This window comes from Hemitrygon akajei, unplaced genomic scaffold (assembly GCF_048418815.1).
Source record: "Hemitrygon akajei unplaced genomic scaffold, sHemAka1.3 Scf000058, whole genome shotgun sequence".
NCBI classification, from domain to species: domain Eukaryota; kingdom Metazoa; phylum Chordata; class Chondrichthyes; order Myliobatiformes; family Dasyatidae; genus Hemitrygon; species Hemitrygon akajei.
Window position 1 is genome coordinate 4525777 of NW_027331944.1, and position 12494 is coordinate 4538270.

Sequence of the window (12494 nt, forward strand, 5' to 3'; positions counted from 1 at the left end):
AATATTTCGGTTGTCTGACTGATGACACAAACAATGCCTGTGGTGAGGTGCTCCACTGGTTGAGGAACGTATGTGTGTTTGGAATGGTTTTATCTATTGGGGGAGTTGTTCCTGCTTGTTTATCCTGTAATATTATATCTGAATGGTTATTATGGATTGTCCTATCTGAAATAATGTATTGATTATAAAACATATAGAATAGTACAGCACATTACAGGCCCTTCGGCCCACAATGTTGTGCTGACCCTCAAACCCTGCCTCCCATATAGCCTCCCACCTTAAATTCCTCCATATACCTGTCTAGTAGTCTCTTAAATTTCACTAGTGTATCTGCCTCCACCACTGACTCGGGCAGTGCATTCCACGCACCAACCACTCTCTGAGTGAAAAACCCTCCTCTAATATCCCCCTTGAACTTCCCTCCCCTTACCTTAAAGCCATGTCTTCTTGTACTGAGCTGTGGTGCCCTGGGGAAGAGGCGCTGGCTGTCCACTCTGTCTATTCCTCTTAATATCTTGTACATCCTACCATGTCTCCTCTCATCCTCCTTCTCTCCAAAGAGTAAAGCCCTAGCTCCCTTAATCTCTGATCATAATCCATACTCTCTAAACCAGGCAGCATCCTGGTAAATCTCCTCTGTACCCTTTCCAATGCTTCCACATCCTTCCTATACTGAGGCGACCAGAACTGGACACAGTACTCCAAGTGTGGCCTAACTAGAGTTTTATAGAGCTGCATCATTACATTGCGTCTCTTAAACTCTATCCCTCGACTTATGAAAGCTAACACCCCATAAGCTTTCTCAACTACCCTATGAGGCAACTTTCAGGGATCTGTGGACATGTACCCCCAGATCCCTCTGCTCCTCCACACTACCAAGTATCCTGCCATTTACTTGGAGTTTATCATATAAATTGTAATATTTTGACTCTAAAACTGGATCAGGCTTGAATTTATGGTGCCTTTATGAAGTAATGGAGGGCATTTATGAGTTTGTATTTTAAAGCAAGATTTTGGTGAATGATTAATGAATTAATTAGGTCACGAGTTCAAGGAACCCTTCGGGCAAAGTGCTCTTAATATGATCAAATTCACCCTGACATTAGAGAAGGTGACATTAATGTTACCCTGACATTAAAGTCAGATGTGTAATTTGAGAATTTGAGAGCAAGAGAGAAGAATTGGACAAAATTGATTTGAAAAGAACACGGGCAGGGATGAAAACAGAACAGCAATGGCTGGAATTTCTGGGAGCAATTCGGAAGGCACAGGGTATATACACATCACAAAGAGCAAATAGTATTCTAAAGGTAAGGTGACAAAACCGTGGCTGATAAGAGAAACCAAAGACAACGTAAAAACCAAGGAGAGGGCACAGAGCAAAAGTTATTTGGAAGTTAGAGAATTGGGAAGCTTCTAAAAACAAACAGAATGCAACTAAAATAATTAAGAAGGAAAAGATGGAATACATAGATGTGCTAGCCCGCAATATTAAAGAGGATACCAAATTTTTCTTCAGGTACATATATTGTAAAAGAGAGGCTGAAGTGGATATCGGACCACTGAAAAATGATGCTGGACAGGTAGTAGTGGGGTGGTGGTGCAAGGTGATGGCAGATGAACTGAATAAGTCTTGTACATCACTCTTATCTCTCGAAGACACTGGCAGGAATATGGAAGTCCCAGATGTCAGTGGTCAGAATGTGTAAAGTTACGTTACACGGGAGAAGGTTCTTTGGGAAAGAGAGATGGTCTGAAGGTAAATAGGTCACCTGGACCAGATGGTGTACACCCCAGAGATCTGAAAGAGGTGGCTGAAGTGATGTGGAGGCATTGGCAATGATCCTTCGAGAATCGTTAAGGAAATAAAATCCAAAGAAGATTTTTCCTTCACTGCTCCCCCTCTCCCAGTTTCACCCATCACCTACCACGTCTTCCATCCCTCCAACCCCCACACTTCTTCCTCTGACGTCTCATCTTCTTTGTTCCCAGTCCTGATGAAGGGTCTCGGCCCGAAACGTCGACTGTTTACTATTTCCCATATATGCTGCCTGGCCTCCTAGCTTACTCCAGCATTTTGTGTATGTGTTGCTTGGATTTCCAGCATCCACAGATTCTCCTGTTTTTGATAAAAGCAAAAGCGGGGTCACGTAATATAGCAAGAAAACAGTGGGAAGTGAGAGGATTGGAAATCTTTTACATAACCAACAGGAGACAACAAAAAAAAAACACACACACACACACACACAGGAGAGACATGATGAAAAATTAAGGTAAGTGAGCCAAAAATATCAGGTATCAAAAGTTGTTCAGATATATAAAGAGTATAGAGGGGCAAGAGTTGATATTGTACCACTGGAAGATGATGCTGACGAGTTAGTAATAGAGCAGAGAAATCGCGGCCGAATGTAATAAGTATCTTGTGTCAATCTTCACTGTGTCAGACACTCACAGTATAAGACTATCAGACATAGGAGCAGAATTAGGCCACTCAGCCCCATCGAGTCTGCTCCGCCGTTCTATCATGGCTGATCCCAGTTCTCACTCAACCCCATGCACCTGTCTCCTCGGCATATCCTGTAATGCCTCGACTGATCCGTACACTGGAGAGAGAAGGAGACGAGGTGCGAGATCAGACTGCAAGGTTTGAGCGGCTCAGGGACCGTGTGACCATTGCTCCCATTCTGACCTCGTCTCCGCATTCCGACACTGCCCCCTTGTGGTGACACTGTGCCGCCTGCTTTCTGTGCTGTTGCTCTTTCAACTTTGCCAATGGAAGAACGGCCGTCACTGTATTGTCACCGGCGTCAGTTATCACAGTGTGCAGTTGTGCCTCTTCTTCCCAGACGATATCTTACTGCAGGCCGTCATTACACTTCACTCGACATATCTGCAGCGGTTTGCCGAGGTACTTGATGAGATGCCGAAACTCGGCAGGCTCCTGCGGGTTTGAAAGTGTTGGCGTGCTTTCCTCGCAATGATATTTATACGGGGGCTCCAGGACTGGTTCTCGGAAAGAGTCGTACCCAGAAATTTAAAGTTACTGATCCTCTCACCTCTGATCCTCTGCTGATTACTGGCGCATGGACCGCTGGTTTCTCAAAGGCCGAACATTTATCTGATGATTTCGTCACTTTGCTCGTGACTCTCCCTCGGGTGAAAACAATTTAATATCACACATAGAGCAGGACAGTGCAGGAGCAGAGCCTTCGGTCATCGAAAAAAAGTTGAAGTCACTTGTGACGAACAAGAGAATTCTTCAAAGATGAACATGGACAAATGATAACAAACCCGTTCAGGATAATGAAAGGAGGTCTCAGTATTCAGAAAATTCTAATCTGAACATAACCCGTGTTCACAGAAATGACATAGGAAAATATAAATGTACGATAAACAATGAGTTCAGTAGTGACAGAGCTGAGATCTACCTGCATGTTAACTGTAAGTTTGCAGATGGCTCATTACATCAAATTGCCTTCAGTATTACTGATTACAGAAACAGCATACCATATCGATTCCCTTTGATGATGGACCAGACAACTTCATGATTCAGCGTCAGGGTCCACCTGTTACAGATATCGTTACAAGCCTGAAATTATCTTGTTCTGCCCAGTCAGTTCCCACTGCTGACAATAGATGGCGCAATGGGATAACCTATGTGCAGACAGGCCAGGACAACCCCACCGAGTCGGTAAACAACGTTGACCGTAGAAATTATACTTGGCAGATTGAGATCAAAGTAACCATGAAACACAGCGGCTTTTCTGTAAAGATTACAGTACAGGGCAAGTGAAAGTTTCCGTCAATATTCAACTTCCAACCACCGCTTCAACTTCTGAGCAATTTTATTTTGCAGCTCTATTCTATCTACTTTATTCGTCATATTAAAGAAAAAACTGTTTATCAGGGATAGGGAAGGTGGAGCAGAGTAACAGATATACTAGAGGTCCTTCAGGGCTTTTTAATTGTAAGTCAAGTTCCGGGATTTATTTATGTCAAATTTCCACAGATCTTCATTTAAGTCTACAGCGAATAACGTCCCATGCTTGCCAAAACTCTTCATTAACTCTTCATTTAAAATAATGGAGAACCGTGCCTCTGTCACAGAGGGACATTCTGTGCCCATGTTTGTAAGCAGGATTTCCCATCGCTTCTCTTCACACCGGCAGCTTCATTTGGAATCGCCGCTGACTGTGAAATGAAGCTCTTGAAGTTTTCAGAAGCAGATCTCTTTCTCAGAGTTCAGACCTTCGTGCAGCGCCGACGTGACTTCACGACGTTAAGGAATCGATCCCTTTGTGAATGAAATTCAGCCGCTGCACAAAATGAACGAAACAATCTTATGCAAACTAAATTAAGTAGGCAGTGGAAAAAAAAAGTGGCAGACAAAATGAAACGTATCCTCTCCATGATTCCGTAGAATTATATCCGGGAACTCCTTTTTATAAACTCCAATTCGTTTGCCATTCAGGCTAATATGTTGGACAGGATACAAATTGGGTCCACCGAGCCCAGCTGGTGTGATTGGACTGCAGTAGAAAGGAGTGATTCCATTCCTCTTTCAGTTCTATTGGCAGAGCCCGTGTCTCGTGTCAATGTAAACATCAACTATTACACTCTCAGATAAAAAAACAATGATAAAGTTGTATTCCCCTGTGACGTTAAGGGCGCAATTCAGATAAAACATCATTAGAAGACATCTAACATCAATATCTCTGTTTTCAGAGAAAAAACCTAGTCTGAACATAACTCGTCTTAACAGAAATACCACAGGAAATTATAGACGTACTGTCAATATTCATTGCAACCTCAACAGTGCAGAGATCTACCTGCAAGTTAATTGTAGGTACGCAGGTTGCTCATTACATTAGTTTGCATTCAATATTACCGATCACAGAAACAGCATACAATCTCTATTTCTGTTGCAGATGGGCCAGACAACATCAGGATTCAGCTGCAGGGTTCTGTTTTCAAAATACTGTCACAAGTCTGAAATGAACTTGTTCTGCCCAGTCAGTTCCCAATACTGACTATAGATGGCGCAAGGGAGCAAATGACCAGCAGACAGAACAGGGCAACACCATCGAGTCATTTATCAACGTTGCTAAACAAGTGGAAATTATACTTGGAAACACAGCAGCCTTTCTGTAATGATCATTTAAACATAAACATCCAAGTAATTTTATTTTGTAATTTTCACGCTGTGCTCTTCTGTAAACTTTTGTCACGAGAGGTATAAAAAAAAAGATATTGTGAATATGCAGCAGAGTTGTAGATATCATGGAAGGTCTGGAGTGATTTATTTAGAAGTCAATTTTCCGGAAATTTAATATCTTCATTTAACCCTATGGCGAAGAGTATTTCATGTTTCCCAAAGCATGGAGAACTAAAGAGCAGGTGGAACTATTCGGTTCAAATTACGGAGGGCCATGTCGGCTTATCTGCTTCGGTACCCGAGGGACATACTGTGCCCAGGCCTGTGAGCAGGATCGCTCAAAGCCGTTCTTCACAGTAGCGGCTTCAGTCGACGTTACGACATATTGTCGACTGAAACACCTGACATTTTGAGAAGTAGATGCGTTTCTCAGAATAAAGATCCCCGAGCAGTTCAAACCTGATTTCACGAAGTTAAGGAAACAACCCCTTTGTGAATAAAATACAGCCGCTGTGCATATTGAAGGAATTAATCTTGGAGCCAGTTACCCGGGGTATAAGTCACATAACATTAAGGGGCAGAAATAGAATCTGATGGAGACAGTGAGCAGGTCAGGAAGCATCTGTGAAGGGAAAACAGAAGTCGACATTGCAATGCAGGACTGGGAGGTGGGGAAACAATGAAGTATTAAATGAACCTTCACCGGAGAGAGAGGGAAATGGGGCCGATGGGACTCGTGCAGCAGTTCTGACAGAGCATCTTCGACTTGAAATCTTAACCGCTCCTTATCCACGGAGGCTGCTCGACAGCCTGAGTGTATTCCGGGATTTCCTTTTTCTTTTTGATACTTCCAACATCGCCAGCGCTTGCGTTGTTGTCTCCATGTGTGCATCCGACATCAGATGTTCTGGACACTGCAGGTACAAAACAAGTCTCTGATCTGACAAAACAGGATGAAGCACGTCAAAGGTTGACTGTCGTGAAATGTTTTTCCATTGTTTTTGGTACAATTGAGTGTTCGTTGAATTGAACTCGGGAAGTGTTGGTTACACAATGCCAGTTTGCTCAGAACCGGCTTTATTTACAACAAAGGATGGAGCCGGTTGCTGCTGCAGAAATCAGGCCCACAGCAACCCTATTAACCCTTTATAAACGCCCAGAGAGAGATAGAGAGGGCGGAGAGCGAGATTGAACACGGGAGTCCGCAACTGCGCCACTGCTGAACACTTTGGTCTCTGATCTCCTGTCAGGGCTTTGTGTCCCAGTGTCATTTTTTCCTCAAATGGGCACAGATTACTGTAAGGACACGGGGTTCAGGCAGCAGCTGTGGAGAGAGAGGCTGTCTCCGTTTCGGGTCCGAGATCCCGAATGAAGGTACCAGGACCCAAACCATCAGCTGGTTCTCCCACCCAGACGGTAGGCAGTGTTCCACGTGTACTTTAACACACCCAAATTGGTCATTACCTTTCCCCAGCCGCTTTCCGGAACATCTGCAATGTCTCTGACGCTCTTCTGGCTGCTGGGGCCAGTATTGGGACCCTGTTGATCCGCGGAGGGGAAACTAGATTTGTAAACTGCACGTCAGCTGGATTTGAACAAGAGTCTAGCTACAGCTGAAGACGCGATCACTGGCGTTTCAGTTTGACCCGCTTTCCCTCCCCCAACATTCCTGTGCTGGTTTCTTGTCATTTCTTTTCTAGTCTTGGTGAAGGGCTTTGGACTGCAACACTGTCCTTCCATGTATTCTGCAAGACTTGTTGAGTCCCTCGAGCATTGTGTGTATGTGTGTAACTGCTGGGCGTGTGAAAACAGCTCTCAGATTATTTTAAGAAGTGTGTTCGATGATTTACAACGATAGCGGAGGAGTCGGAACCCGCATCACCAATTGTTACAACCCACCCGGGTCCCTGACGGTATCCAATCCTTCATGTTGGAGTTTGTCGCTTCTGCAACATCGGTCACAGTGCACCCATGGGTGGGGCCGATGCCCGACAGCTCCCGAGTACCTCCCGAGATATGTGTGTGTGTGTGTGTGTGTGTGTGTGTGTGTGTGTGTGTGTGTGTGTGTGTGTGTGAAGAGCGGGTTAGAGGGCACTGTGGGGGATGGGTTGTGTGTCCTGTGGTTTAGTATCATTACAGTCTCCTGGAACTGATTCAGCACTTGAGTGTGTTGAGAAGGCTTGGATGTGGAGTGAATCCTATAATTAGTACAGCCTCAGGTCCTGATGGAAAAATAAACTCTTATTTACTTCGATGTTTAAATCAGCCTGTATTTTGTTCACCATGAACTGGCCTGTGGAGGAGAGGGAGAGAAACATCAGAAAGTGGGTTCTGTTTGTATTGTTTACTGTTTATTTGAACTGCTGAGGAACTATGAGGAAGTCATTACCACAGTTTCCCTTTTCTCTCTTACCTGTTGTTCGCAGACAGTGTCGAGTTCGACTCTGCTGTTGTTCCCTTCCTCCACCAGCGACACCTAGTGGCCGATGTGTGCAACGTTTACAGAACTGCATCATCTTTACTCACCAGGGTTATTCCACCAGCCCCTCCTGAACTCTCACTCCCCACCCATCATCTCCTGCTCTGAGGCCGAAGGGCAGAAAAGAGAAGGAGAAGCCCCCCTCGGAAAACCGTCTCCCGTGCCTTCACACTGGTGGGGTCCGAAGCCGGCAACTGTCTGCCTGACAGCACTTTGCGAGCAACTTCCCCAATCGTGACTTTGCCAGCGATTCCTGAGTTTCTGTTTTACTGCATAGATCTCTGTCATTAACCGAGGCGCCCATGGACCCTCGGCTGGGAACCCGTGAGCGATATCCGGGCGGCTTCCAACACCCCGGAGAGGAATACACAGGATTAACCGAACTCTCTTCAACGCACACGTTCCTCTGATCGAGGCAGCATCCTGGTGAACTTCCTCGGCGCCCTCTCTAATGCTCCAGAACGCTCCGGTTGCAAACGATTTTCAAACTCTACCCCCCACATCTCGTCATCAGTCTGCGTCTGTCCGGTCTGGCCTCTGTTTCACAACTGTGAACAGTCAATATATTCTTGTCGGTCAGTATGGAAATAAAACAACTGGAGAGCGTTGTAAGCTGAGGAAACAACACAAAACAGAGGACATAGACAGAGAAATCTCCAGCGCACCACAGGCCTTTCGGCCCACAATACTGAGCCGACCAGGTGACCTACTCTAGAAACTGCCAATAATTTCCCTACTACATCGCCCTCTAATTTTCTGTGATCCGTGAACCTACCAAAGAGTGTCTTAAAATATCCTAGTGTATCTGACTCCATCGCCGTCGCTGGCAGTGCGTTCCGTGCACCCGCTTGGATGGGTACTGTCTCCGTCTCTGAGATTCCTGACCCTCTCTGAGACCCCAACCAACATATTCACCCCCTTCCTATCTGTGTAAAGATCCGACTGCCAAAATTAGGGGTAATCAGGACAGAGGAAGAAGAAGAAGATCGGCTGTGGTGGGGGAGGTGGGTGGTTGGAGGGAGAGCAAGATTGGTATCTGATGCACAGAGTGTGAACGGTCCAGCGAATGATGTGGTTAATCATCCAGGGACAGGATGTCAACTCGAGAGCCCACAACGCCTGCCAATTCAAAGGAAAAAGGCGATTAAACATCACTTTTGCCCCCAAGTTAAATTTTGGACTCTGTGGAGAGACGGTAGTCTTCACCGCCACCCACTCCCTTCATGGAAGATGGAGGAGGCATTGCACGGTTTACCCTGCAAAACATTCTTATTCTGAATGAAGATTATTTTCAGCCCGTTCACCTGTTTCCTCCCGCACTCTCTGTAATTGCCTGCAGGGCCCCGTGCTGGTGACCCTGCTGCTTCACGGGGGCCGGACTAGAGGGTTGTGGAGTGCCCGTCCCTGACTGAAATCAAAGATTACTCGTCATCAAAGGAATTGGACGATATCGATCTGCCTTGAGTTTGTTGACAGATCAGGCTTGAGGCTTTGAATGTCCAACTGCTGCTTCGATTTCCGATGTTCTTATGAAATTCCCCTCTTCCCTTCAAAACAGCATTCTTGCCGTTCGGCCCTGTGCTCTGCTTTCTATTGAAAGTATATTGGCCTCGAAGATACTACAGAACAGTTACACTGCTCCCCGTCGTTTCAATCCGGGCTGCTATCCACTGTGCCCCTTTCTTCTCCAGTCGACTTCGCTTCTCCGCCGAATTCTGTTCACTTCCAGGCGCAGGACCAGAATTTTAAAATCAGATGAGGCGATGCTAAGGAGACAGAACAGATCCTGGAGATTGAAGGAGACGAGGCGCAAGGTGGAGCGGCTCGGGGAGGCGTGTGACCGTTGCTCCCATATTGATCTCGTGTCCGTATCTTCCACACTGCCCCCTTGTGGTGACACCGTCCTGCCTGTTTTCTGCGCTGATGCTCTTTCAACTCTGCCAGTGAAAGTCCTGGCGTCACTGTATTGCCGCCGGTGTCATTTATCGCCGCGTGCAGTTGTGTTTCTTCGTTTGTCATGCCCGGCCGCTGAAATTCCTGAGCTGAGCTGCCGAATACAGCAATACCCTTCTCATATGTAGGGAATTCTATTTGGCTTATAAATGAGGGACCCCTCTGAATTACCACGTCTTTACATGTGTCCTGCAAACGGGAGACATGTCTTTCGCTTGTTAGTTGTTGTTTGTTAGTGCTGATCCTCAAGAGGACATTTTGTAACAACAGCCGCTGTTCTCGGTGATACACTGAACAAAAGCTACTTTGCACAAATAGTGATTAAGCGGCATTTTGTTTCGTTCATGCTGGTATTCGGGAGGATTTTTTCGGCAATGTGGAGAACACGGGTATTTTGGCTTGACACTCCAGCATCTCTGAAGACAAGTATCATGGCGGTTTTAGCACAAGTAGGTAAACCTGGGGAGGTTGGAGCGAGAGGGTGAAGTGGAGATCTGGAAGAGATAAAGTGCTGAGAAGTGGTAATATAATAGGAAAGGAAATAAGACCATGGGAGAAAGGGAAGGGAAAGGAGAACCGGATGGAGGCGATGGGCAGGGAAGGAGATAAAGTGAGAGAAGGAAAAGGGAACGGGGAATGTCAGAGGGGAGCCGAGCAGAGAAGTGACAGAAATGGAGCAAGTGAAGTTGAGGTCAGGTGGAAGCTCGAGGCAAAGCTGATGAAATTGATATTTTTATAAGGAGTTTCAAGACATTCGAAAACTTCCACAGATATATAGCGTGGTGAGGATTCTGACAGGCCGCAGTGCCATATCGGGGGTGGTGGAGGGGTGATTGCAAACTGCGAAGGGTCGTAGGAAGCTACAGGAAGCTGTAAAATCATCATGGACACCAGCCTGCACAGTCTCCAAGACATCTTCAAGGAGCGGTGCCGCAGAAAGGGGGCATCCATCGGAAAGGCAACCCGGCACCCAAGGCATCCCCTCCTCTCACTGCTGCCATCTGTTAGGTGGGACAGAAGCCTGAAGTCACACCCTCAACGCTTCAGGAACAGATTCTTCCCCTCGGCAATACGATTACTAATTGGACCTTGCACACATGAACATTACCTCACTTTTTGCATTAATTTTAATTTAAATATTATATATATATATTCTGTCTGTAATCATTTATCCTCATTTATTTATTCTCTATATTATAATGCATTGCATTGCACTGTTACCGCTAAGATAACAAATTTCACCACATATGCTGAAGGGGTGTTTCTTTTCTGTAATTCTCAAAAAAAAACACGTGAGCACCACCTGCCATCTACTACTTCGGAGCTACCTACACACACACGCACGCACACACACACACACACACACACACACACACACACACACACACACACACACACACACACACACACACACACACACACACACACACACACACACTGTCTACTCGCTCAAATTGCGCATCGGCTCTTGTTTTCACTCTCCAGGGTTCCTAGGTTTTAAACCTTCAATAACTGATCCCATTTTTCTATTATAGAGAAATAAGGGGTCTGTTTTTTTTTGCAGATTTATTTTGTGATGGTCCATTAATGACTTTTGAAGAGTTAATTAGTAAATATTCTCTCTTTCATACACACTTTTTGTAATAGTTTCAGGTTAGACATTTTTTACAATAATACTTATCTAAGTTTCCATATTTGCACGAATATGATTTGCTGGATACTATTTTGAATATGAATCCTTTAGTAAGAGGTTCTATTGCAGAATTGGCAATATTCTTGCCAATTATATTGTTGGCAAGAAGTGCTATTTTATTAAAATGAAAAGACACCTCTGTCCTTACATTAATTCAGTGGTTTTCTCAAGTGATGTTATGTCTCAGTTTGGAAAAAAACCAGAAGTAGAACTTTTGATCCTCAATTTGATTTTGAGAGAGGATGGGGCTCTTTTGCCAAATATTATCATTAAATTTCAATTATTTTATATGCTTTCTTTCCAATTTTATTTAAAATAAACATGAATTGGCGGTTGATGATTTATTTTTTATGCATATGGACGATTGTAAGTCGTATTGCTCCGGGAGATGATTCCTAATGTTTTCGTTTTCTTCTTTTTTTTCTTTTTTCTTTCGCTTTTAATTAGTCGGGTTCTCTTTTTTCCTTCTTTTCTTTATATAAGATTTGTTCATTTTCATATATTATCCTTTTTGATAAGTTTTTTTCTTCAGCTTTATTAATTGTTAAAGCTCTGAATCATTTTATAGCTGTCGAAGATTATGTATCAATAAAAAGATTTTAAAAATGAAAATGAATATATTTCATTGCAGTAATTAATTTCCTGGTTTATTGATTTGTTTCAGCCTGTTTCTTTGCTGCAAATCACAAAACAAAACAGGTGAGATCTACCTGCAGTCTGTTTCTGAGTCACCTGGAACCTCCTGTACACACCAAACACTCCCGCCCCCTGTTACTGAGCTTAATTACCCTCCCTCCTCTGACTCCATCTTGCATTACACACAGACGCCCACAATGTGTTCTCGCTCAAAGTGCGCATCTGCTCTCCTTTTCATCCTCCAGGGGTCCCATGCTTTACCTGGTTTTACTGTCAGGTTGCTTATGTACCAGCCCTTGTTACCTCTGTCCATCACCTCCCAACCTCGGCCGCGATCTCCACGCTTACACTTCTGACGTCACTCCCATCTTCCAATCAGCCGCGCTTAACTGGACACCTCTGTCACGGGTCAGGTCCCATCGCACCCCCCACGCTCTACTCTTTATATAAATATCTCCCTCTTCATCATTCAGAAGATGACAGTGGAGGATTCTTTGATACATTTTCTTACATCATATCCACTCTCTGACCGTCGCAACTGCCCATCAAAGCCTCTCACCTCGATCCGCTTATCAGCC